Below are 8781 nucleotides of genomic sequence, written 5' to 3'. Positions count from 1 at the left end.
AGAGAGATAGGGTCTTCATTATCGTTTTACACAGTACACACTATTTTTGTGAGGCGTACTTTAGAGCCCTATAATAAACCAAATTAACTAAAGTCAATAGAAACCTATTAAATGCAGAAAAAAATCACATTTAATATTAACCCTTGTGTGGTGTTCATATTTTTGTTACTCGTTTACTTTGTTACTTGTATTTAATTCAGCAAAATTAAGCAATTTTACATTAAAATGCTTTACACATGCTTGCTTCACCTAAACTGCAAGCAATATAAACAGCTTACATGGTGAATATTTGCCCTTTACCTTTCTTATGTTACATTTCTTTCAAAAAGTGCTACTCTTTTTTTATTAGTTTTTTTAATAAAATGTAAAAGAAAATGAATTAAACTCAAGATATGAGTAGAAAATTTGCTAAGTTTCAAATTTACAAATGAAGCAATGTTTATTAGCCCTTTGCCAAACATACTGTATGTAATCTAAATGTGTAGGGTGGGGGGGGGGTGGGGGGGTTGGGGGTGGTGTACAGTGTGTGTTTATTGAAAATGTGTTTTGATATATGTTTTTCACAAAAAATGAGCCAATGCCAATGAGTTTGAGTTAGAAAAAATATTTTTTTGTATGATTTGATGAGAAATGAAAACGGGTCCCACAGACCCGAACACCACACAAGGGTTAAAGTCCTTAGAAAAAAAAACAGCAAATATCTGGTAAACACAGGTATATATTTTTTTAATATTTTTATATTTTAAAGAACGTCTAGAGTCTAAAGAACCCGAAAACATATTCATTTAAGGTTTTAGAAATTATTTTTTCGATCCAAAATTTAGAACGTATCTGTTAAAACACATCTATATTTGTGTGTACTAAACATTTATAATGTGAAACTACACTCCTAAAAATAAAGGTGCTTTAAAGTGTTCTTTAGAGATGCCGTATTAGAGGCGCTTTTGTTTGTAGAAATGTGTAACCTAAGAGGAGGCTGGCCAGGGGAGCCGACTACACATTGAGGGTGAGTGGCAGTGATAGAAAGATTCTCATAATATGGGAGTAGATGGTTCCAAGAGCCATTTGAACTGTGTAATATGATTAAATTGATAAAACAAGTAAGAAGGTTCAATTTATTTAAAAATCCCCTACCTAAATTGCAAAATGCACTATTTTTATCATGGCATCAATAAAAAAAAGGTTTTAAATGTGAATATTCAGCTGAACACTGAGTAGAATATGCACAAGTTTTCCCAGTGGTTCCCCATGGTTTTCTTGTGGTGTTCTTACAGTGTTTAATTCATGATTATTGTTCAGGTTGGTTGACGTTGCCATGCTTACATTTCATGGTTTGGTTGATTGATTTTTTTTTTTTGTTGTTGTCAAATTATTGCAGAGTAGCATTGCATATTTTATTAAGCATATACAGCCTTTCTTCTCTGCACTTTATATGTAATTATCATTAAACGCTCCAATGCTCTCTTCATACACAAAGCCAATAAATCTGGATTGATCTGTGATAATCATCCTGAACTAATTAGCAGCTCTAATTTCCTGTAACGTACACAGAGAAAAACTCAATAGGAAAACCTTAATCGGTTCCATTGCCCTTGACGTCCAACATCAGTAAAAATGTCAGTTTAATAGAGTTAAATTTGCTTCCGTTATAAAACGATACTAAACCCATTTTTTCTGCAGTAAAATAACTTATTTCCATTCTGAAAATTTGAGGGGTATGAAATCACCTACAGGGCACTTGGAGAAGCTGCCTGTTTTCTCTACACTACACTTAATAATTCTAACCCAGATCAGTAACAGTAATCAACCCTAAATTCTGCAGGTTTAAAAATAGATGTAAAAACTAGAAAAACATCATGAAACTAAAGGTTTGGAGGACACAAACTGTTTGATTTGTATTTAGGAAAATATTGATTTTAAAATTAAGTTCAAGAAAGAGCCAGTTTTATGATTTTATTCATTATATTTTTACAGATTTACTTAAATATTTTTTATATATTTTCTACTGCAAGTACAATTATGCTTTTCAGTAATGTTCCTTATCAAACATGAAAGGTTTTTATGTAATGCTTGAATATAAACCTTCAAGATTAAGGGGTGTCATGTCAGGCAGAAAATTGACAAAAATCCTGGCCTGTTAATTGGACTGTTCTATAAAGACTCTTTGTCAGTAGTAGCCTATTGATCATACATAAAGAACAGTATAATATTGGGGTGAAAATAACATTTCTTGAATCTAACATTTTAAAACAAACTCTGCTGTTAATGCTTCACTTACTGGCATTGTCCCCAAATTTAATATTCTTTTTTTTCACAATTAATTTTGGGTCAGTGAGGGCCAGTAAAGATCCATCAGTTCTTGAAATTGTCTTGAAAATCACTCTCAACATTAGCTAAAATTCTCAACTATATTCAAGAGATCCTTCACTTAAAAAAAACCAAACAAATATAATTGTATGACCTATGGCCAGTAAATGCAATCTACTGCAGCTGCATCACAGGCTATGTATAACATCTTTTGAAGGTTTTGACAGTTTTTCACACTTTGCACATACAGAAAGGGCATTTACGATGTTGTCCACCTTGCTATTTTGCAGCTTGCCATTACAGGGTGGACACATGCAGGAAATGAAATGGGATTAGGCTGGGGAAATAGGATATTTTTTTGTGTGTAGCCGGAAATTCTGTGTTTTTTCATTGTTTAAACTTTTTCTGCATTAAAGATTAAAACCATGGTCATCCAAACTATGAAGTAAAGCATATGGAATTATTAAGTAAATCAAAAAAATGCTTAGATTAGAAAGGTTTGCACATCTTGGCTGTATTATCTCAGTCAACTTTATGAGGTAGACTCATCTCAAATTTCAGCTTTAGGTTAACAGCTGTGCTGATAAGAGTTAATTGCTTGAACTTCTTGTTTGAGAGCATCAGTTAAAGTAAAGTTGTGAAGAGGCAGAGTAGCTATGTTTAAGTAATGAACTAACTCAACTAAGTAAAGATAACAACTACTTTAGAAAAAGATTAGCGAATCCAAAAAAACTTTAGAACTTTGAAAGTATCCTCAAGTGCAGTCACCCCAAAGACCATTAAAAACGTGATGATGAAACTGGCACTCATCCGGACCACCCCAGGAAAATTTAATCAGAGTTACCAGCTTCAGAAATCATATATTTTGGTTTGTTTAAATCTTTTTTAAGTTACTACATGATTTCGAATGTGTTCCTTCATAGTCTGGATGACTTCAGTACAAAGGCCAGTAGGAACAATATTCTCGAAACTCTGCTTCCGAGATCCACCATGGTTTGAAAGGTTTGTTATGAAACCAAAAGTGATGCTGTGATGATTGATCTGTGTGTAGTAGCGCTACGTTTAGAAAACATGCGACTATGATATGATAGCCAGATCCGTTTGCGGCATTGCCTACTGAGCGCATGGAAAAAAATAGCATGCTTGAAGTCATCAGTATTCCGGCAGGCTGATGAGGGCAGCACGATGAGGGCAGGTCCGGGGCAGAGACGAAGCATGGGCGGCTAGCAGAGGGCAGCCTGGGAAGCCGGTGGTATCCCGGCTGACCGGCGTTTTCGGAGGCACTGGGTATCTCTGCATGCGAGGCGCGGGGGAGGGCAGGGGTGGCATGCGAGGCCATGAGTGAGTCAGCCAGGGAGCCTGTGAAAACTGTGGGAGAGAGAGAGAGAGCGAGAGAGAGAGAAAGAAAGAAGGCAGGATAGAGATAGAGAAGCATAGGAAAGACTGGAGGACTGGAGAAATGCTGTGATGCAGTGATAGAGAGAGAGAGAGAGAGAGAGAGAGAGAGAGAGAGAGAGAGAAGATGGCTGAAGTGTGAAGGAGGTTTTTTAGACATCGTATTATGTGATGAGGCTATTGACCGGCCACGGCCACCTACTTCTTAAAAGATGATATGATTAATGCCGGCCGTAGCGTGATATGGTATTTAGTTGTGTTCGTCAGTACTACCCACTGAACTCCTCAACTCACCAAACACGACGCCCCCTCCCCCACACCCATCTGCATCAACTTATTAAAAAATCACCCAACGTCACATGCCTCGGCATGATGTCCACGCCTACATCAACACACGGATCTAAGTTGAGCCACGAACGCTGCTAAGAAGCTGACCTCCATGCTGGATGAGGCTTTAAAATTAAGGTTTATGACTTGGATATTCAGAAATAGAAAAAAAAAAACTTTTGGTACAGACGTTGGTACCACTTTAATATGAGAATACCTTTATAAAGGGTTTCTGAATGGTTTATAAAAGAGTTTATTAATGTATATTATTTAGGTTACAAATACTTTAAAATCCATCAAAAGGCAGTTAATAAATAAATAAATAAAAATATTGATTCCACAATCCTTTATACTGTCAAACCTTAGATCTTTCTAGATACTGATCTTATTTTCCTGTATTTTCCATCAATTAGCATTAAACCTGTCATTATAATATATTTGTAAGTATGTTTAACTATTTTTTTTATAAACTAAATGACTATGATGAATAAAATGACTAAGCAATTAATGCTTATCAATATTTTTTAAGACATTTACAACCAAATCAATATGAATTAATAATCTAATGTATAAACCGTTTCTAAACCCTTTATAAGGGTAGTCTTATTTTACAGTGGTACCCAGAAGTTGTTGTACACTTTGTATTGGCTCTTACTGGCTTCTATTGGTCCAACAGACTAAGGCACCATGAGGATGATCTATGTGGATTACTGGTTTGAATCCTAAAACTGGCCTTTTTTCTCCTAGTAGTAGCACAGATGATGTCAGCACAGTTGTTTATTGGCGTATGTATCAAATCTGGGGATCCAGCATTTACCTTTTAGCCCAATGGCTGCCTAAAAAAAGGCCTATTTATGCTTCTACTTTGATTACTGTATATGGCGTAGTCTTCATGTACAGTAGCTGCCTACCCCACTCCCCAGAAATCTAACTACGTGTCACATACTGCAAGACAGAAGCAGCTGTGATTGGTCCACCAAGCCTTGTGTTCCCGCCTACACATTTATCCCACCTTCATGGTTAACTTGATTCAACTGCTGAGCAGTGCAGCCACACCAATGCACAAGTATATTCCAAATATGCACAAGAATAGGGCACTTGCACAGGCTACACTGTAGACTGTGCATTGACTCAATGCAGAAGTATAAACCAGCCTTAATGCTGCGTTTGTGGCCATTCAAAAAGAAGCATGTGCTTGTTCACACTGTTCTAGTGTCGAAAGAGTTCATATAAACAGAGATCTATTGACCTTCCAAATTGGGATGATTTGAATTTTTTTTTTTCTCACACTTCTCAATTGCAAAACTGGTTATCTCTAAAAAGAGGTGTTTTTTTCTCCATTGACAGTTTTTGGCATCATTATTTGTATTTGGAAGACCTTGATCTTGGAGATCCATCATCCATGAGAGATTAAATCCAACACTGCCTTTAATGTTCATGTGTTAATGTTATGTCAAAACAAAGGTAATTTTAAGTATCAGATATTAATACCCTCCCACTCCCACTCCATATTTTGACACCTGAGTTCCAGAGTTGAACTCGAACAAAAGTAGTAGTATTGGTTAAATAACAATAAATTAAATAGTACAAAATTAATTAATGCCTCTTTTTCAGTTGCCACTGATGTAGCATCACTTTTTAGCCAGCACTCTCAGTGGGAAACGCAAGCAGAGCTGTGTTCATCCATATTAACTCCTCTGCTACCACTATTTCCCTAGGATGCAAGAACAAAAAAAATCTGCATCTGCAATTTTTCACATTGCTTCATCAACAAATTCCAAAACATGAGGTGGCGTACTCGTAATTCGGACTTCACAAGTAACAAGGAGGATCTTTCACTTTTTTTCACAATCTTAATTAGATTGTGATTTGGAACTCAACTGAAGATCACTGATCTAGTGAAAGATCACCAGGACTAGGATTGGGTACCTCTATTCTGTGGCACCGTTTTGTAGCCTTTGCAACAAACCCTCCCTTAAAGTCTTTAATGCAGTTTATAGCGAGCAGAAACAAGAAGACAAATGAACCAATAATGTCGCCTTTCGGTGTGTAATCAAATCACGTAATAGCGCATTACGTGGCTTTTCTCAAGCTCGTCAGAGTTTCCCACTGTCAGTTGTTCATCCCACAGTGACCATTAATGACGTAAGAAGGCTACAACCAATTGCGTAAGCAAAACCTGGGCAGCCATAACATTAGCACCACTGACAATTAAGTGTTGGACATATTAGGCAGCAAGTGAACAAACTGTCAGTTCTGGAAAGTGATGCCATAAAGCCAGTACAAAGATCTAAGCACTTTGCCAACAGACAAATTATGATGGATAGACAACTGGACCAGAACATCTCCAAAACATCAAGCAGGTCTTGTGGTGTGTTTCCAGTATGAAGTTGGTTGTCAGCACCTGCCAAAAGAGGTCCATGAAAGCCAAGACACTTGTAAACCAGTGACAGGCTCATAGGTAGGATCTATATATTTGGATCAGAATCTGCTGCTAACGTCTTGGTGCCAGATACTTCAGGACACCTTCAGGATTTTTGTGGAATCTACAAATGCCTTAGTCAAGAGCCAATTAGCAGACCCAATTATCAAACCCAACAAAACTGTATAATCAACATCCCAGTGCTCTAACTGAGCTACCAATGCTCCAAAGTGAGTATGAACCAGACCAGAACCATCCAGTTAAAGGTCTAAGATCCTTCCACCAGTTAATGTTCAGTCCCATAATGTCTTTTTCCCAAATGTCACGGAACAATTGACAATTATTATGACATATACATTATTTTATTTTCTGTGTATGATATATTACAGTATTGCTTTTTAGTAAAATGATTGAATGTCCCATGATTTTTGCCATGCAACATGGAAGCAAAAGAACCCTGCACAGACCTTTGGGATATGTGTGTTGGGTTTCTAGAGTTGCTTTTCTGTTTGCATGGACTATTTTAGCCAGACACCACCGGTCACTATCACTACAACTCACTGCACTGTCCCACTGTCCACTATGGATGGTATTAACACCTTCCATGAGGTATTCCCAGTAAACATGTGACACTGTGTATTGCAGAAGTTTAAATGCCTGCACCTCAACTTTAGAAGTTGGTTCAGATGTTGGATGCACTGTCCTATCCATCTGGTACCCACTCCATAAAGTTTTGTTCAGTTATTCAGGTTGTCTTGTCATGAACACACTGGCTAGAATTTAAGTGGGGCAGTGGTGGCTCAGTGGTAAGAGCCCTGGGCTATCAAAAACAAGTTTGTAGGTTTAGTATCTAAGTTTGGTGGGCCACCATTGTTGGGTTCTTGAGCAAAGACCTTAAATCTCACTGCTAGGGTGTGTCAAATGAAAAGAGCCAAATTCCATCTGTGATTAGCACAAGTATAGTATATAGGGTTGTCGTGTCTTGTCTTGTCTTGTTTTGACAAGCCTCACTCACTAGATAACACCTAACAACGTATACAGGTATAGTCGTCTCTTGAGGTAACACACTTCCTGATCAATTTACATTACATCAATTCTCATTTTACACTGACTTTTAATATTGTAAGGTAAAATGATCATGTTTGCCTAGGAATGTAGGAACAATTTAGGATTGAGTAAAAATCCAAATAAAAAAATCAGCATGCTTCTGACTCTTATTAAAAACCCCACGCTTTCAGGGGGGTCAGTTTCTCACAGTATCTGGGTATGGGTTTGCTTTAGGATTAATAGGAAGACATATAAAACATGGCGCTGTAACTTGCTGTTACATCAGAACTCCTACTCTGTGAGACTTTATTTGGATACGAACTCTTACTAAGCCAGAGCTTGGAGCTCTGAACACGCTGTCCAAGGTGCTTTAAAACCACCAGGTTCAGAACGGTGGCCATCTATTCATGTTTCACACCAATCAATGAAACAATCAATCAATCAATCAATGCTTCTGGCACCTTTCATACAGTAGAGAGAGATGTAGAATGTATGTAGAATGTATTTATGTATTGAAACTGTATTTTTCCTAATGTCATTAATGAGTGGGTAGCAGGTGTGCAGCCTTAAAAGAGAATGAATGAGCATGAATGGGATGGTGGGAGTAATAAATAAGAATGCAATAAAATGCTGCTCATGATTTCTTAGAAGCAGACAGAGGGGTGAGTAAAAATAAACAAATAAAAAGGGCACCCACTGCAAAAAAAAAAAGAAAAGAAACTAATGATACGTCATTAGGGCTTCCAAGCAAGAATTTGATCCCTTTTTTTGCTCAATTTTTACCATGTGAAGGGCAGACAATTTTTTTTAGACATTCTAGAGGGAAATCTAGCAATGCTTTTTTTTATCCATGCAGTTGGCACTGAATGGGTGGGGTGCCTCCACCTATGAATTAAGCTTAAAAATGTACAATCAGATAAAATGTAACAATAAACAGTATATACACAGCCGAGAAGTCATAAGCCATTCATGTGTTATGGTTTATATGTTGTTGGTGATTTATGGTTAATGGTTTAGGATTTATATTTGGGTTTATGGGTTGTTCAGACATTAAACACTTTGTGAATCAAAGTGTAAAAGTTTTTGGTAGGGACTACTCATGAATTCTTCCTCTTCTTCTCATCTTTTCTTTCCTTTTCTTACCCTCCTCTTCCTCTATTTCTATGAATACTGTGACTAGGTGTGTGTGTATAAATAAATATGTGAGTATGTGAGTATGTGTGTGTGTATATATACTTCTTGACTGTGGGGCTCTGTGTGTCTTTTTTCCTACACCATACTCC

The sequence above is a fragment of the Astyanax mexicanus genome, chromosome 23, assembly GCF_023375975.1.
Source record: "Astyanax mexicanus isolate ESR-SI-001 chromosome 23, AstMex3_surface, whole genome shotgun sequence".
NCBI lineage: Eukaryota > Metazoa > Chordata > Actinopteri > Characiformes > Acestrorhamphidae > Astyanax > Astyanax mexicanus.
Note: the sequence above shows the minus strand (reverse complement) of the source record.